The 19241-nt window shown below is 47.4% G+C and overlaps 1 protein-coding gene across 1 annotated transcript in view; it reads left to right on the forward strand.

The window, feature by feature from the left end:
* Nucleotides 1-17041: 17041 nt before the first annotated feature.
* MYH9 (myosin heavy chain 9) overlaps nt 17042-19241 on the forward strand; it is an 86260-nt gene continuing 84060 nt past the window's right edge. The window contains exon 1 of the mRNA XM_090272515.1: nt 17042-17215. The gene's annotated coding sequence lies outside the window, so the exon portion shown is untranslated. The remainder of the gene's footprint in view (nt 17216-19241) is intronic.

Raw genomic sequence — 19241 nt, forward strand, 5'->3', positions numbered from 1 at the left:
AATGGGAACCTGGCGGACCTGTTGTTGCAGCTCCGCAACCATTGGTTGTCGTCGGGGGCGGGGAATTGAGTTAATTTGCATAATGCACTCAATTGGCTCGTGCGACAGAAGCGGGCGGGCTCAACCAAATATACCTGTCTGTCCGCGGGTGGGGCGCCCAGGACTTCGGGGCAGGAGGGGTGGGGGGGCCGCCTGCCTGGCAGCGGTGACTGGGGCCGGCCTCCTGTTAGTGGGGCAGAGGCCTGAAAGGCCTACACCCCAATCACAGCCGCCACGCTAGTGCGGCCTCGCTTTAAGTGTGCATCTGCTTGAGCAAGACACAAAACACCGGTAACTTTGGTTACTTCTGTGGGAGGGTACATTTCCTGGGGAGTGGGGGGCGGGGGGTTGGGGAGGGAAGGAGTCGGAGGCAGGTTTTCATCACGAAACCTTTTATGCCTAAACTGTGAACTTCGGGAGCCTATGAAAACATATTTTAAAATATATCCTATTTTTAATTTTGTGTTTAATTTTGAATTTTACATATATATTTTAAATGAATAGGCTCCACGGCGTATGTATATATATGTGTTGTACATTTGTGTGTAGACAAAAGTAGATACAGATATAGATGATATGGATCTTAGGGTGCTATCAGATACTTATAAACTTCAAACTTAGCCCAGCATTCAGAGTCCTCTGCAATCTGCCTTAGCCTTCTTCCCGCCTGCCCATCAGCCTGAACCCAAAGCTGCAGCCCCACAGACTGACTGGTCTCTGTGCCCAACCGACCCTTCTGCTCCTACAATTTTGCCCTTGAGTTTGCCCCTGCCTTTCCCTCCACACGGATGCTTTCTCCTTACAGCTCCATTTTTGAAGTAGCACCCAGCCTTCAGGGACCACTTAGAGGCCTTCTGCCTGACCCAGTCAGAATTGATCTCTGCCTTCTCTCGTGCTTCCAGGCCACTAAGTGTGCACTTGTCTTCCTGCGCTTGCTGCACCGGTGGAGACAGCCCCACAGCTTTGGCCCAGTGTCATTTATTGATTCAACAAATGTGCATTGATCACCTGCTGCCTGCCAGGCACTGTCCTAAGCACTGGGGGTAGAGAAGGGAACCAACCCCGTAAGTTCCTGCTCTCCTGGAGTTTATGTTTTAGTAAAGACACAAAGAGTAAATGGATAAACCGGCACAGTGTATAATTTATTAAGTGGCGACAAACTCATAAAGAAAACTGAAGCAGGGGGAAGGGGCTCCCCTAGAGAGGGGTAGGTCTCCAGGAGAACTGTAGCTGCTGAATCAGCCAGATGTCGGTCCTCATTTGGATTAGGGGCTGAAGGATGATTGTGTGTAGGTGAAAATTCAGGAGTGATCTGCATGAAGCAAGGTGGGCACCATGTAATATTAATATGTAGGGTGTTCCGGGCTGAGGGAGAGGGAATAGCCATGTGTCCAGTTGGTGTCCAGCATGTGGATGTTGAATTACATTGGACAGTGGAGAGAGGGGGAGAAGATGGTTAACTAGTCCGGGAGTGATGAACCTGGCCTCTACCAGGTGACTAAGCTCTAAGCAGTAGCACAACCTTTGGAAGTCACACCCAACAAGTTAGGCTTCTCTACGGCGGCAGCACAAAATTTCAGAGACAAGAACTTGATTCTGGGTTCAATACTGGTGTGGGCCCTTGTCGGTGTGATCTTAGGAGCCATTTCATCTCCATGAGCCTCAGTTCCTACCATACCAACAAGTAATGCTCCAGACACCATCTGGGTGCCCTATAATGCAACTCAATTCTGACGCTCTCTGTGGGCTTAGTACTACAAGGCTGACCCTTCCCGCCACATCAGCCTTCAGTCAAAACTCCAGGTTGCCACCTGTGCTGCTGACACACCAGCTATAGATCAGAGGTTCCAACAACCCTCTCCTTGGGTTTGATTGATTTGCTAGAGCAACTCACCAAACTCAGGAAACCCATTTATTTATTAGATCACCAGTTTATTATAAAATGATACACCTCAGAAACAGTTAGATGGGAGACATGCATAAGGGGAAGGGTGTGGAGCTTCCATGCCCTCTTGGAGAAGCCAGCTTTCCAAATCTCCATGTGTTTGTTCCCCAACCAGGAAGCTCTCTGGAAGCTTCATTACAAAAGCATGATTGATTAAATCACCAGCTATTAGCAATTGATTGGATTGATTCAACCTGCAGGCTCTCCCCTCCCCAGAGGTCAGGGAGTAAACTGAAAGTCCCAACCCTCTAATCATCTGGGTGGCTCCACTGGCAACCAGCCCCCATCCTTAGGATGGGGTTCAAAAGTCACCTCAGTAATGTAACAAAAGGCTCCTTTGTTCTTCTCATCACTTAGGCAATTCCAAGTGTTTTAGGAACTGTGATCCAGGAAAATCAGATATATATATGAGAAATATATATTGGTTATATGAGTGACAAAACATTTATTTCTTGTAAGTCACAATATCAAAACCACTGATGGCGGATGTTGATAATGAGGAGGCTGTGCATGTGGGGGTAAAGAATAAATGGGGACTCTGTACCTTCCCCCCAGTTTTTCTAAGAACTTAATAGTGCTCTAAAAAATAAAGTCTTAGTAAAGAAAAAAGAAAGCAAGCAGCATAGGAGTTGCTGAAAAGGGGGCCGTAGAGGCAGCTGTCCTGGGCTGGAAGCTGGCTCCGTGATATTGGGCAAGTCACTGGCCTCTCTGGGCTTCAGCAGCCTCATTTGCAACATGGGAAATCTAAAGAAATCTACCTCCTAGGGCTGTCGTGAGGATTACAGTTGTGACCGTATGGAAATATTCTCAGAAAATGCCTGCCACGTCATAAGTGCTGGGTAAGTGTCAGCTGCCGTAGGACCCCCAGAAGCCCTGGGAAGCCACTGATGGAGAGACTGCGAGCACAGGGGGAGTTTGCAAGCCCCTGGAGACCACCTTCACTCAGGACCTCGGCATTTAGAGAAGGACTGCTTCTGTGCCCTGCACTCATGTCTCCAGCAGCTTGATACCTGTACCCTCAGTTTACAAGGAAGCACCCAGCGGGGAGCCTCCACTTCCCGTTGCTGGCACCTCCTTCTCCTGCCCAATAGCACCTTGCAGTTTTGTCACCATTTCCTTTGGTTAAATGACCTCTAGGTGGGGGCACTTCTCTTGGGCAAGAGCAGTGCTTCCTCAATTACTCCTCTGTCTGACCATCTTTGCCCCTCCGTCTGACTCCTCGGCATTGCTCCTATCTCCACAATCTTGCAAGTCACTCTCTCTCCGCATTAGCCAGGATAACCGGTGCGCACACAGGCCTCTTGCATTTGTAATTCACTTTTGCACACATTTTATCAGATGAGCCTCATCAAACCAAGCTTGTACAGAGAAAGGGGAAACACGGAGGCCCAGGATTATCAAGTGACTAGCTGCAGACCACACAGCCAAGAAGTGGCAGAATTAGGACCCCATTCCAGCCCTCTTTCTATGTAACAATTAAACACGGTAACATCCATGTGTGTGGATGGGATTGTGTGGCAGGCGCCATGCCAGGTTTTCACCCACATAACCGCATCTAATTCTCACCAGTGCTTCTCAAACTTTCCTGTGCATATGAATCCCCTGGGCATGATGTTAAGAGACAGACTCTGATTCTGCAGGTCAAGGGTGGGGCCTGAGATCCTGCATTTCTAACAGGCTCCTAGAGGCTGCTGCTGCTGCTGGGCTCTGTGGACTGCAGTTGGAATGGCCAGGATCCTCTCACTGTCCTGAGAGGTAGGAATCGTCACCCTCATTTCTTCAGGTGAGCAAATGGAGGCTCCAGGCAAAAATAAAAAAATATTTAAAAAAAAGACTGCTTAGGACCACTAGCTAGTAGGTGGTGTGGTGGAGCTGAGATTCAAACTCAGATGTCTGGGTGTCAGAGCCAGTGTGTTTGCCTTTATATCCCAGCTGCTGGGCGCTGGGCGCCCAAGTTGCATTTGCTCCAAGCCGCTGCCATCCTGTGACGTGACCCTGACTCCATCAGCACCCAGCTGGGCTGGGCTGCTAAGATGGATAACCCAGCTGGGAACAAATTTCACACCACATGACCTGACCTCCCAGCAAGGGATTCATTATGACCATAAAGTTCTTTGCCACACAGAAGTAATACAAGGCCAAATGTTAAAAATGCATCCTTGAAAGGAAGAGAGGCCGAGAGACACCCCTACATCAAGTCAAACTTGCGAAGCATGGTTGAGGGTGCCCTGCCGGGCAGGCTGAGAGGAGGCCAAGCTCCTTGTCACAGGGTGGGCGAGGGACATCCCATGCGCTGGTGGTTCTCTCCTTCATATACCTGTTTCCGTGGCAGAGGCAAACTCCATTCCATCTTTATTTATTTTTGCTCTCTTTTATAACAGCTTTCTTGATATACTCGTATAATTCAGATACCATAAAATTCGCCCTTTTAAAGTACATAATTGGTGGTTTTTGTATAGTCACAGAGTTGTGCAACCATCACCACTAACTAATTCCAGGACATTTTCATCATCCCCAAGAGAAACACCGTACCCATTAGCAACCTCTCCCTGTTCCCTTTTTCTCAGCCCCTGGCAACCACTAATCTACTTTCTGTCTCTATAGATTTGCCTATGCTGGACATGTCATGTCAATGGAATCATATAATACGAGGCCTTTTGTGACTGGCTTCTTTCATTCAGCGTAATGTTCTCAAGGTTTATTCATGTTATAACACTCATTGGAACTTCATTCCTTTTTATTATGAGATAACATCTCATATATGGCTATGCCACATTTTGTTTACTCATTCATCAGTCCATGGACATTTTAGTTGTTGCTATTTGGTGGGGCTATTATGAATAATGCTATTGTGAACATTCACATAAATTCATGCACAAGTTTTTGGATGGACATTTGTTTTCATTTCTCTTGGGTATACAGCTAGAAGTGGAATTTCTGGATCAGATGGTAACTATGTTTGGTACTTTGAGGAACTGCCACACTGTTTTACAAAGTGGCTTCACCTTTTTACAATCCTACCAGCAATATATGAGGATTACAATTCCTCTACTGTCTGTATTTATTCATTTCCTTTTTAAGCTTTTGAGTGGAAACGAAGACTTCTACCTGAGCAATGCAAAATGCAATAAATATGCAGTGACTTTGGTGTACTGAAGCAAGCCTGCCCTTGGAAACAAGCAGACGTGGCCTTGAGCTGTGTGTTTTTGGTAGTATCTCAGCCTCCCTGAGCTGGTTTTCTCTCTTGCAACCTGAAGCGGGATCTAATAATAGAGATCAGAGGTGAGTAAGCGTTGGACAACCTTGTACTTTTCTTTTTTCTTTTCTTTCATTCTTTCTTTCTTTCTTCCTCTTTCTCTCTCTCTCTCACCGTCCCTCCCTCCCCCCTCTCTCCCTCCCTTCCTCCTTTTCTTTCTCTTTCTTTTTCTTTCTTTCTCATCTACTCCTAATTTTATATGTGATTCTAAATTCACACTTGTCCTAAGAGGGGCCCTTCTGTGCTGAAAAGCAGCATATTGGGAAACAAATAGTTCTCGAGATTTAAATCCCAGCTCTGAGGCCTTGGACTTGTAAACATTACCTTTCTGAGTCTTCAATTCTTATTCTGCAAAAAGGAGATTAGACACCAATCGCAGGGCTGTTGTCAGGACAAAACGTTTTGTGGGGAGCATGCAATGAGAGTAGGTACTACTATTAAAACTTGGGAAGACCCATTCATTCTACCAACACTGACCAAGCTCCTGTTCAGGTTCAGTTCCTATGATTCTAAGATGATTAAGACCCTTCACATCTGTGGCTCACAGGTTTGGGGGAGCAGACTTCTAAACGAAAAAATAATTGTGTCCCAGTGGATGAGAGCCATAAAAGAGGTGGTTAAAGTTCTCTGTGGTTCAAGAGGAAGGGGTGTGGCAAGTAAAAGGAAATGGGCACAGATAGGCTTGGGTGGCCCCAAGGCTGGTGGGAGAGGCCCCGTTCCTGTGGGGCAGACAGCCAAGTCAAGGACTCCTGGGACAGGGTCTCCCCTTAGCTATCCCCTCATCCACCCATATGCAGGGCTCAGAAAGGCCTCTATGCACTGAGGCTAGGAGGAGGGCAGATCTTTGGCTTCAATCCAGGTGAGATAAAGGCTGAACAGCCTCCCTGAGCACACACTGAGATCTGTGTGTATGCGAGGCCCGGTGGCTACTGGGCCCTGTGGATGCCATGAGGAGCGGGCTTACAAGGGAAAGAGAGACATGTGACCTACACTGGATTGGGAAGGGAGGCAGAATTGTGCACGGAAAAGGGCTTTGAGTGATGACTCTGCCATTTCATGGTTGGCGACCTCTGGCACGTCACAACTGCTTACCCCAGCCCTCGTCTACTCATCTGCAAAATGGGAAAAACACGTATTTCTCAAACAGCAAATGTCAAGATGAAGTGAGATGGCATGAAAAGCTGTTGCAAAGCCAAATGCTGTAGACCTGCGTCAGATGGGCTTTCGTCATCTGATGAGTGGGTGAATGAAATGTGATATCACCGCATGATGGAATGTAATTCAACAGTAGAAAGAGGTGAAGTACATGCTACAACATAGATGAACCTTGCTAAGTGGCCCTGCCCAGGTAGCTCAGTTGGTTGGCACATGGTCCCAATACAGCAAGGTTGCAGGTTCGATCCCCAGTCAGGCACACGAAAGAATCGACCGATGAATGCATAAATAAGTGGAACGACAAATTGATGTTTCTCTCCTTCTCCCTGTCCCTCTCTCTAAAAATCAACTAAAAACAAAAAAACAAAACAAAAAAACAACCAACAACCATGCTAAGTGAAAGTAGCCAGACACAAAAGACCACATTCTATGTAATTCCACTGATATGCAATGTCCAGCGTAGGTAGGCAAATCTTCTAAGCAGTAGATTAGTGGTTGCCAGAGGGAGGGAATGGGGAGCGGCTGCTCATGGGTATGGGTTTCTTCGGGGTGATGAAAATGTTCTGGAAACAGTGGTGATGGTTACACAACTCTGTCAGTATTATCTCAATAAAGCTCTTGAAAAAAAAACAAAAACAGAAGCATTGTTATTTCTTCTCCAACCCTTGTCTGTGGGAAGACACCATGGGGCAAACACAAGTGAACAATGCTGTAGTGTTTTCACCTGTATTCTTATCTTAATTTTTATTAGCTTATTTATTTGTTTATTCACTCTACAAACATTTAACCGTGCCAGGTCCTGCCTGGGGAGACAAGCACAAACAAAGGAGTGATCTGTGCTTAGGGAGCTCCTGGCTTCTTGTCTGAGGTCGGCAAGCGGAGGCGGGAGGGTGCTGTGGAGCACGGAGGACACCCATAGCTGGTGGGAGGATCCGAGAGGCCTCCTGCAGAAGCCACCACCCTCAAAGACTCAAGAGTCATGGGAGGGACTGTGGATCTCCAAGTGATGGCATGGAGGCCAGGGTGGGCCCTAGATGAAAAATGTAAATTGGGCACAGAGCCATTGCACCCCATTTGTGAGTAATATTTGTTGAGTGGTGCTAACAGAGGGGCCCCAGGAGCCATTGCAGGGAAGTAGAAGGCGAGGTTCTGTGCTCCGTGGTCATTTGCTGAATGAATAACAAATTTATAAAATATGGGTGCTCTGCTTGGCCTGCCCTCTGAGACGCTGATTGAATGAAAATCTCCCCAGGGATTCTAATGCTGATGGAGTGGAAATTCCTCCTCAGGACCTCCCGGACACTTCCTGGTTAAGCCCAGTGTTTGTCACAGTTTAAGATGATGGGAACCACCTGGGGAGGGGGTTGTTAACTTGCAGATAGGGACTCAGTGGGTCTGGGCTGGCTCCCCAGCCCCTGCTTTTCCAACAGGCTCCCAGGTGAGGCTGAGGCGGCCCTGCACCCAGACCGAGGACAGGGCTCTCTGCAACATGCCCTCGCCCCTTGTGACCCCTCCCGTCTCCTTGACACTTCCCACCCGGATGCCTGGGCACCGAGCTGCTCCAAGTCCAGCGCAGTCTGTGTCTTCTCCCTGATGGGCCTTGCACCGCGTTTTCCTGCCAGGAATGGGCTTCTCCACTTTCACCTGGATGCCCCGCTTCCTCCCCTACAGCACCGTTCAGGGCTTATGTCTTTGCAGCACTTACCAGGCTGTCCTGTCTGATGATGTCCTATGTCCTGTGTGGACATCATCAGAGCAGAGACTGCGGATTGCCACCGAATACCAGCACTGGCACAGGGTCTGGCAACTAATAAGCCATCAGGAAGTATTTGGGGAATGAAAAATGAACCCTCTAGAGGAGATAAGATAAGAAGATGCATGATCACCATTGTAAGAGCAAACACTCTCCGCACGTCCCCTGTGCCAACTCTGTTGTCAGGGCTTCACATATTTTAAGTCATTTTATTCTCACAGCATTCCAATTCTGCGCAGATTATTATCATCCGCATTTCACAAACAAGGACACTGTAGGTTCCAGAAGTGGCAGCGTCTGGATTCTGGCCAGGCAGCACAAGGCGGACGCGTGACAGTGTTGTCAGAGAAATGCACACAGGCCACAGTTCAGGTGGAGGGAGGAGTCACTTACTGTGGCGTCTGGGGTCTTGAGGATGGGCAGGAGTCCAGTGAGCAGAATCGTCAGAGAAGGTATGGAAGCCCATGGTGTGACAGTGGCCAAAGGGTGGAATGGCAGGTTCAGAGTGCAGTGAGCTGCGCAGAGGACCAGGGAGAGACAGGGCTTACCAGGAGGTTGGAGGCAATTGCTTGGGGCCCAGGATACCAGGCTCGGGGGTTGAGATTTACACATTTAAGTACTAGGAAAATTCTTGGGCAGGAGAAAGGCAGGATGCACTCTGGGGTCTTTCAGGGTCAGGCCTGAGTCCACTGAGACAATGCTGAAGAAGAGGTCTTGGTTTTTGTGTAGCCAGCATATGTGGGTTCAAATCCCAGCCTCGCCATCTATTAGCCAAACAGCCTTGATCAAGTAACTTAACATTCTGTGCTTTAGTTTTCTCCTCTGTAAAACAAGGAAAAAGATATGATAAAAATAGGGTTGTTGAAAGTAATGAAGCAATACTAATCCTCATGTTATTAGAATGTGAGAGATCAAGTGTGGTCTTGAGCAAATTGAAATGGGGGAGGATAAGAGTGCCCACATCAGAGGACTGAGATGAGGATGTAATAAGGCAAGGTGTGTTCCAGGTGCTAGGCACCATGCCTGGCACACAATAAGAGCTCAGTAAGTCTGTGCTGAGCTGCTGCTCATAGCTGGGCTTCAGAACAATCAATCTGAGGATGCAGGAAAGATGGGGTGAGGGGGCTCTATTGTGAAGCTAAGGTCATGGTCTGGGGGGGAGGGGAGGAGGGCAAGTACTGGAATTTGATAACTGGATGAGAGTGCCAGGAGAAAGAAAGGAAGACTGGGTGAGATGGTGGCGAGTGGAGTCAAGGCAAGCAGACCAGGGAGGAGGAAGGACAGGGGAGGCCTCTGGGTTTGAGTCTGATTGGCATGGAGAGGCTAGAAACGTGAGCAGAGCTGCAAGCCAGGCATGCAGACAGGTTTGGCAAGAGCTGGGAGGATGAGAGTTCATCATTAGACTGAATGATAGGGAAACACTCTAAGAATCTTCGGTAATAGAACTGATTTAGCTGTTTTTCTTTAGGCTTTTGAAACTCCTGCGGCGCACCTGAAGCCAAGCTGTATTGACTCCGTCTTTCCCTTGGACCCTTCAGCTGCGAAGAGAGGGGGGGTCTGCTGCATGGGCAACAGCAGACCCTCCATATCACCCTGCCCAGGCTCTGTAGCTTCAGCTTCACTGGAGAGGACACTCCAGCGTCATCGCAAGATGTCGATTCAACACGGGAGGAGACAGATACCGTGTCACTCCCGAGTCGGACTGCACAGCCATTCTCGGCGGTGCAGAGAGACTCTTAAGAAGCTACACCATCGTCTCTCGAGACGGACGGCTGCCGACACACACATATTATTTATATATTTTTAAAAATTCGTATTTAAATAGATAAAATATTCATGAGTCTAAAGTTAAGAGATATAAGTGGTTGTTTCTGTTTTTTTTTCAGTGAAAATTGTCCCTCTTCTACCACTATTTCCCAGCCAGTCAGTTCTTCTGAAAATAGCCAATGTAACTTGCTTCTTGTGTAGCTTTCCAAAGATATTCTATGCCTACTCTAGGATGTATTATTTTAGCATAAAAAAATTATGTGGATTAAAGCAAAAAGACTGAATGTCACATGCAACAAAAGAAAATAAAGGCAAATTGGACTTCATGAAAATTAAAAACTTTTGTGCATCAGAATATAGTATGAATAAAGTAAAAAGGCAACTCACAGAATGGGAGAAATGCTTGCACGTCATATATCTGGTAAGAGATTAATATCCAGAATATATAGAGAACTCCTAAAATTCAATAAAAAAAAAATACAAAAAATGGGCACAGAGCTTGAATAGGCACTTCTCCAAAGAAGATATACAAATGGCCAATATGCATGCAAGAAGATGCTCAACGTCACTAATCATTAGGGAAATACGAATCAAAACCACAATGAGATACCCCTTCGTACCAATTAGGATGGCTACTACCAAAAACAGAACAGAACCCCAGACCAGTGTGAGTGAGGATGTGGAGAAACTGGAGCCCTTGTGCACTGTCAGTGAGAAGGTAAAATGCTACAGCTGCTATGGAAAACAGTATGGTGGTTTCTCAAAAAATTTAAAAAAGAATTTCTGTATGATCCGGCAATTCACTTGTTGGTGTGCAATCAAAAGAATTGAAGGCAGAGTCTTGAAGAGATATTTGTACACTCATGTTCATAATGGCGTTGTTCCTAACAGCTAAAACATGGAAGCAACATTAAGTGTCCATAAATGGATGAATGGATAAGCAAAATGTGGTGTATCATACAATGAAATTTTGTTCAGCATTAAAAAAGAAGGAAATTCTGATATATGCTACAACATGGACGAATCTTGAGAACAATATGCTAAGTGAAATAAGCCAGTCAGAAAAAGACAAATATTGTATGATTTCACTTATGTGAAGAACCTGGTGTAGCCAAATTTATAGAGACAGAAAGTAGAATGGTGGAGCCTGGCCAGTGTGTCTCAGTTGGTTGGACCACTTTCCCAGTAAACAAAAGGTTGTGGGTTCGATTCCCAGTCAGTGCACGAACCTAGTGATGGGTTCGATCCCTAGTCCCTGGTCTGGGTCCAGGCATGTCCAGGGGGCAACCAATCGATGCTTCTCTCTCACATCAATGTTTCTCTCTCTCTCTTCCTTTTTCTCTGAAAGCGGTGAAAAAAGTGTCCTTGGGTGAGGATAAGAAAAAGGAAAGAAAAAAAAAAAAAAAAGAAAGGAAGGAAGAAAGAAAGAAAGAAGGAAAGAAAGTAGAATGTTGGTTTTCCAGAGGCTGGGTTGGGGTTGGGGAAGTAGAAAGTTAGTGTTTAATGGGTACAGAGTTTCCGTTTTGCAAGATGAAAAGACTTTTGGAGGAATGTATTTAAGGCCACTGAACTGTACACTTAAAATTGGTTAGAGACAATAAATTTTATGTTATGTGTGGATCTTTTCACAATAAAAAAAATTAAAAATAACATTAAATGTCAGGATGAGGCTAGGTTTGGAAATAAGGATTTGGAAGTCACTCACATGGAGATAATAGTTGAAAGTGAGGGAAAGAATTAGAAGCCCAAGAAAGAGGGCACAGATGGAGAAGAGAGGAGAAAGAAGAGAGCTGAAAAGTGTGGGCACCATGGTGCAGTGGTGCTCCTGGCTCTGAAGTTCCACACACATGGGTTGAACTCTGGCCCTGCCACTTAATAGATGTATGAACTTGTCAAGTCACTTAATTTCCCTGAGCTTCAGCTCCCTCGTCTGTAAAATGGAGGCTAATATTCATATCTAACCTCACAGGGTCATTGTGAGGATTAAATGAGATGATGCTTAAGCAAAACACTCAGCACAGTGCCTGACACCTGGTAAGACACTCACTAACTCTGAGCCTCTGGGAGAGATGATATTTAAAATATTTAACTACAGCTATAACACAGGTACCAACCAATGAGAAGAAACACCGCCTTATGGGGCTGGGGAACCGTCAAGGAAGGGAGAACAAGGAAGGGGACCAGCCCCCCTGGGGAGTTTTGAGAAAGTCTGTGTTGGAGGAGGGAATGTCCAGCAGTTTCGGAGGCTGTGTAGGAAGGCAAGGCCTGAGGGAGGTATTCAACTTGCTGACCTCTAAAGAGCAGAGTCCCAGAGAGTCAGAGGCGGAAGGGAGTGAGAGAACGAGATGAGGTATCTGCGGGCCTGGTACAGCCTGCTTGCTCCCTGGAGAAATCTGGCGATGAGAGGGGAGTTGGGTGGGGACTGGATCCACCATGAGACTATCATACAGAGGATTTCACTGCCCCCCCCCCCAAATCCTCCGTGCTCCACCTCTTCATCCCGCCCTCTCCTCAACCTCTGGCAACCACTGATTTTTGTACTGTCTCCGTGATTTTGCCTTTGGCAGAATGTCATACACTTAGAAACAAACAGTATGTGACATTTTCAGACTGGCTTTTTTTCACTTAGTAACATGCAGTTAAGGTTCCTCTGCGTCTTCATGGCTTGATAGCTCGTTTCCATCGTCTGGATGTCTCACAGTTTATCCATTCACTTACTGAAGGATGTCATAGTGGCTTCCAGCTTGTGGCAACTGTGAATCAAGCTGCCATAAACATCTCTGTGCAGGTTTTCAACTCCTTTGGGTAAATACCAAGAAGCACAAGGGCTGATCATATGGTGAGAGTATGTTTAGTTTTGTGAGAAACCACCAAACTCTCTTCCCAAGTGGCTGTACCATTCGGTACTCCCACTAGTGTTCCTATTGCTCCTCTCCTTTGACAGCATTTGATGCTGTCAGTGTTCTGGATTTTGACCATTCTAAAAGGTACACAGCGGTGTCTTGTTATTTTTGAATTTGCATTTCTCCAATGACATGTGATGCGAAGTATCTTCTCATATGCTTGTTTGCCATCTGTATATCTTCTTTGGTGAGGTGTCTGTTAAGGTCTTTGGCGCATTTTTAAATCATGTTGTTTGTTTTCTTAGTGTTGAGTTTTAAGAGTTCTTTGTATATTTTGGATAGCAGTCCTTTTTCTGGTTTGTTTTTAAAGACAGGGAAATCCAAAATATGTTTATAGGCAGATAAGTTGCCAAGATGTTGAAGAGAAAAGTAATTAGCAAAAATATAAACCCATACATATATAGTATAATCTGAATTTCCTTTCTTTCTTTATGTTATTTGTAACTTTTAATTTTATATAATTACAAACTTACAGAAAATTGCAAGAGTAGTACAAAGGAATCCCATATACCCTTCATCTATCTTCCCCAAAGTTTACATTTTACTCCAATATTATTATTTCCCCTTTTTTTGACATATAATTTACAGTCAGTAGAGCACACAAATCTTAAGTGTACAAATCAATGACTTTAACATAGGTGTAGACTTACTGTAACCACCAACCAAATCAAGATATAGAACATTTCAACATGCTAGAAATGCTAGAAGTTTCCCTTGGGTTCCCTCCTGGTCACTAACTCTTTTCAAAGGGAACCTCCATTCTGGCTCTATCACTAGAGATTGATTTTGCCTGTTCTAAAACTTCACATAAAATGGAATCATATAGTATCTACTTTTCTTTTTGTATCTGAACTATCTTACTCAACAGTATATCTATGAGATTTATCCAGTAAAATAGCTTTATTGAGATATAAGTCATATACCATGAAGTTCACCCTTTTAAAATATACAGTTTAGTGGTTTTTAAAGTATATTCACAGCATTGTGTAATCATCCCCATGATCTAAATTCAGAACACTTTCATTGCCTCATAAATACTCCTCATACCCATTAGCAGTGACTTCCCATCCTTTCCTCTCCCCAGCCTCTGGCAACCACAAATCTATATTCTGTCTCTATAGATTTGTCTATTATGGACATTTCATATGTATAAAATTATACAGTATATGGCCCTTTGTGGCTGGCTCCTTTCACTAAGAATAATGTTTTTAAAGGTCGTCCATGTTGTAGTCTATATTAGTACTTCATTCTTTTTTATTGCTGAATAATATTCCACTGTAAGTGTCAGAACAGGGAGGCAGCTAGAATGCACACCTGGACTTTTGGTATATGCTCATCAACCTGGCTCTGGACTTAGCCTTCCCCAAAGAATATGCTGATGGACTTAGCAGTTCCCAAAGGATATGTTGATGGACTGAACCCATTCCCAGGGGAAATGGTAATGGACCTAGCCTGATGTGTTAACTAACCTGGTATGTGGGGGGTCCGTGGGGAGAAGCAATGAGATGTAAATGATTTACTGAATATGTTGATAAACAAACTCACCCTCACTGAAATGTGTGGTTGACAAGTATAAAAAAGGCGCCTGCAGAAGTGTGGGTGGGATTCCTATGGGCCCACTAGGAGGACCGGGAGTCCCCATTCCCCATTCCCCGTTCCCTTGCTCCCCATTTCCCTTGCTCCTATGGGCCCTCGAGTTGGTCTGGGAGTTGCCTCTCCCCTCCACACCCTTTTCCCCCTTTTCCCTCAATAAACCCATTGCCTGATCCCACAGTGGTCTCTGGGTGATTTCTCAGAGTAAGGCTGCCCTGACAGTAAGGACTTGACACATTTTCTTTATCCATCCTTTTAGCAGTTCATGCACATTTGAATCAGCCTGTTTTTCACATGTAACACTAGTTCTTTTGTATTTTTGTGTAATAGCCAATTGCATGGACATAATTAATGTTTATTTTTACCATTTATAGATGTCTCTCCTAATTTTTGGCCATGTTAAGCTGCTTTGAACACTTTGGTATATGCCTTTTGTTGGGCCTAAGCACTCATGTCTATTGTATATTGCTCAAAAGTAGAATTGCTGGGTCAGAGGTATATATGTATTATATATTCAATTTCAGTAGATACAGCCACACTTTCCCAAAGTGGTTGTAGAAATCTATACTTCCACAAGCACTTGATGAGAGTTCCAGTAGCTCCTCATTCTTCCCAACACATGGTATCTGAATTTCAGTCATTATGGTTGGGGATTGTGCTATCTCACTGTGGCTTTAATTTGCATTCTGTGATAACTAATGATGTCTAGCACCTTCTTCATTTGCTTAATGGCTGATATTGTATTTTATATGTGCTTATTCAAATCTTTGCCCATTGGAAAAAAAAATGGTTTGTCTTTTTCTTAACGTAGGTGTTATCGATAAGTTCTCAATACATGTCCTTTGTTATATCTACATGTTACAAATATCAGTCTGTGGTTTGATTTTTCACTTGCTTATATGTGTCTTTTGGCGAAAAGAAGTTCTTAATTTTAGTAAAGTTCAACTTAACAATCTTTTATGGTTTATATTTTCTGGGTCTTGTTTGAGAAATTTTTGTCTATGTCAAGGTCATGAAAATATTCTCCTATGCTTTCTCCTGGAAGTTTTATTGTTTGCTTTCTATATTTATGACTCTGATTCATCCTAAATTATTTCTGTCAATGAAATGAAGGTCAAGATTCATGTTTCCACACGTGGATCTAACCCTAAACCTAGTCATTGCCCTAGCACTATTTATTTTCTTATGGACCGAGAAAAGCTTTTTATATATTATTAATAGTAATTCTTTGTTACAGAGTTGCAAACTCTTTTTTCCAGTTTTCTTTTTCTTTTAGATCAGCGGTTCTCAACCTGTGGGTCGTGACCCCTTTGGGGGTTGAACGACCCTTTCACAGGGGTTGCCTAAGACCATCAGAAAACACATATATCATTACATATTGTTTTTGTGATTAATCACTATGCTTTAGTTATGGTTGGGGGTCACCACAACATGAGGAACTGTATTAAAGGGTCGCGGCATTAGGAAGGTTATGAACCACTGCTTTTAGATCATAAACTTTTTCTGAAGTTGATTTGGAAGAATAGTTTAGTTCTGATAGAACATTCCAAAAGGAAAGAGTAATGAGAAATTTGCCCTTTTAGATATAAAATATATTTAAAAACTACCATCATTGCAGTATCATGGAACACACAGAAAGATCAACGGATACAACTGGGAAACAGATCCAAGCACATAGGAGTTCAATAGGTGATGAGGGTGGTACCTTAAACCAGCGCAGAAAATGGTGTGTGGATAACTGACTGTTACAAAAATAACATTAGATTTCTTTCTCCAAAACAACATAAATTCCAGATGGATTAAAACATAAGTGTTAAAAAAAAAAAAAATCCTTCTTGGAGTGGGCAGTAACAACAAAAGTGCTCTTTGCCTACAAAAAACAAGAACAAAAAACCAAGAAAACATCTTGTAACAGATACCTAAAAGGGAAGTGTGCGAGTTAGCACGTAGATATGGAGAGGCTTGGAAGGGTATTCCAGGCAGCGGGAACCCGTCTGAGCGCTGAAGGTCTGGAGCCTGAAAGAAGGCGCCAAGCGTGCCCAGTCTACAGAGAGGGCGAGGAATCGAACTCAGGGCGCTCACAACGAATCCGGGGTTGAGTCCGTGTCCGCCCCAAAGCCATCATAATTATGTAAAATAGTACTTTTTCCATATATGGTACTTAATATCTGTTCTTCTGGTAGGATGACAGAGGACCGGGAAAAGAGCTCGCGGGGCGGGGTGTCAGAATCCCGGACCTTCCTAGCCCAGCCTCGCCAGGGTGGAGGCAATGAACCAACATCCCGGCCCTGAAGTCTGAGAGAACCTCCTCCTCCTGATTGGACTTTCTCTGTGTCAATCTCTCTTGGAACCTGGCTGTCCGTTGGACTCGCCCTGGGAGGCGGGGCTCCCGCCTAGGAAGCGCGAGGGAAGGTGGAGAGGGTGGAGGTTGGAACGACTGAATCCCCACCCCTCTGGGCAGAGGCTCCGCCCATCATCTTCATAGGCTAAGATGTGTGTCCATCAAAACCGAGCGCGGGCTGGAGTGGGTGAGACATCCGAAAGGGCGGCATCATGGAGCCGGCACGGGGCGCTGAAGGGGCGGGGGGTTAAGAGGGCGGGGCGGGAAGCGCAGAGGAGCGGAGCTGGGTGCGGTGAGGCGCGCAGATCACCGCCGTTCCTGGGCAGGGCACCGGAGGCAGAGCCAGGTTGACCTGCTGCAGCTCCCGCCTCGCGCGCTCGCTCCACCCCGCAGTCGCCAGAGCGCTCGAGGAAGCCTTCTCGGGAGAAGCAGCGCCTGTTCCCCGGGGCAGATCCAGGTTCAGGTAAGCAAGCCCCATCAGCCGGCTCCGCCCGGGGCAGGCTGGCGGGGACGGCGGGGACGGGACGCGCGGCGTCTGGGGCAAGCGGGCCGACGTGTAGTTCTCCACCTCGGCGCCGCCGGTGACCGGCGCGGGCAGGCGGGCGCGGAGGCTGCGGGGCCGGGCGGGGACACCGCATCCTTCGCTGAGGGGCACCGGGACCTCCTACGCGGATGCTCGGGGAAGGCGCCGCTGGAAGTGCGGCCTCGGGGGGCAGAGGAAGGCTTCGTGGCCAGCGCTCCCCGGAAACCCTTCATCTTCCCCAACCCCCACCCCTGCCCGGCTCACTCTCGCGGCGGGGCACCCGGGAGCCTCGACCTCCCCCTGCTGCCGGGGCACGCGCCCCGCCCTCGCCTCGCCCAGTACCCCAGTCGGGCAAACTTTTTAACCCCTTCCGGGGACCCGCTGTCCTTGGCACCCAAGTGGGCGAAGACAAGGTGAGGGGCTCGGGGAGGCGGCTCCTTTGGAAGTTTCTAGGCCCTTTCGGAAAGGAGGTAACGGGCAGGCGGGGACCGTTGGGCAGCTGTCAGAGCGTCCTCCTGAGTCAGAACCCGACAGTCCCGCCGCAGCCCTTCTCTCGGCTCCGTTTCCGCCCTGCGCGCACGACTTCCTCATTCGCCCGGCTGCGAGCGGCGCGCGGAGGGCGGGGGCGGGGACCCGGCGCGGCGCGAGTGGGCGCGTGGGAGCTGGGGACACGGCGGCAGAGCCGTCCCCGGTCTCCCGTAGCCCCTCCACCTCTGACTTCGGACTTCTTTCCGGGAGAGGAAGGCCCGGGAACGCCCGCAGCCGCCTTCGCCGCCCAGGCGCGCACCTGATTCCGCCGACCCCGGGGGCCGCCCCGCCGGGCCGGGGAGCTGGGTCCTGTGCCTCCGGGACTGGGCAGGCCTGGGCTAGTACAGCGTTCCTCCTGGGGTCAGATCCGGAGTTTCCTGCACCCCTCCGGCCCCCCACTTCCCTGTGCCGGGGTGTGCACCCCACCCTGCCCCGGGGCCACGCCCAGGACAGGACCGGACCCCTCTCGCGTCCCTTCTCCAGGACGAGGTGGCTGGCTGTCAGGAGGTGGCGGCGGGGTGAGCTGCAGGGCCGCTGCGTGCGGCCCCACCCAGCCCCCGCCTAGGTCCCGGAGGCCGGCAGCTTCCTCCGCTGGGCCCTGGGCGAGGCCCAGCCCCTTCTCGGTTCACGGCGCTCTTTTCTCGATTTGACGGGGTTTCAAAGTCACTTGAGTACCCCTGGAAAGGGCAGAGAGCCTTAGCTCCTTCCTTCCCGCAACACTGTGGCCCTGTCTGACTTCGCTGTCTGAGGCCCCCGCCTGGTAACTCACCTGGTGGTGATTCCTGTTTGATACAGAGAGAGGCTGCCCTAAGGTTGTTTGGCCGATCACTCGATTAATATTAGTTAGTTTATATTCAAGGCTGCTAGGGGTCGGGCGGGGGAGGGTACACAGATGTGTAATTGAGCAAATATTTAACTGGCTTCTCCGTGCCCGGGACTCTGCCAGGTGGTGGGGGATGTGAGGTTGAGTAAGACCTGGCCCCAGCCCTTGGGCACTGGGGGGAGAGCTGAGACAAGTCTGTAGATGACTCTAACTAGTGAGGCAAAGATGACAGAGACCCCAGAAAGGTACTGTGAGTCATGGGGGTTGGGAGAAAGGAGCCAGCCCATCCTGTGGAGAGCCATCGGCCGCTGCCTTTGAGGAGGTTACCGTCCTCAAGAGGAAATAGTGGCCCAGTGACTGAAATACAAAGGCAGCCTCTGAAGCGTGTCCCAAGCATGCCATAGACAAAGGACTCCAGGAATTCCGAGAGGGGCCACTTCTGTCTGGGGCCAGGAGGGAAGCTGCCTCGAGGAAGGAGCACATTGCAGGTTTGCAAAAGTGAGGGCAAGCACTGGGTTTTGGAAAGTGAGGACTCGTTTAGTGGGTAATTGAGGGGTAATTAAAGGTGTCAAGAGCTTGCTCGGTGTAATTTGAGAGCCGCTGTGCCCCCCAGAT

This window comes from Furipterus horrens, unplaced genomic scaffold (assembly GCF_987537825.1).
Source record: "Furipterus horrens unplaced genomic scaffold, mFurHor1.1.pri manual_scaffold_4, whole genome shotgun sequence".
Classification (NCBI taxonomy): Eukaryota; Metazoa; Chordata; class Mammalia; order Chiroptera; family Furipteridae; genus Furipterus; species Furipterus horrens.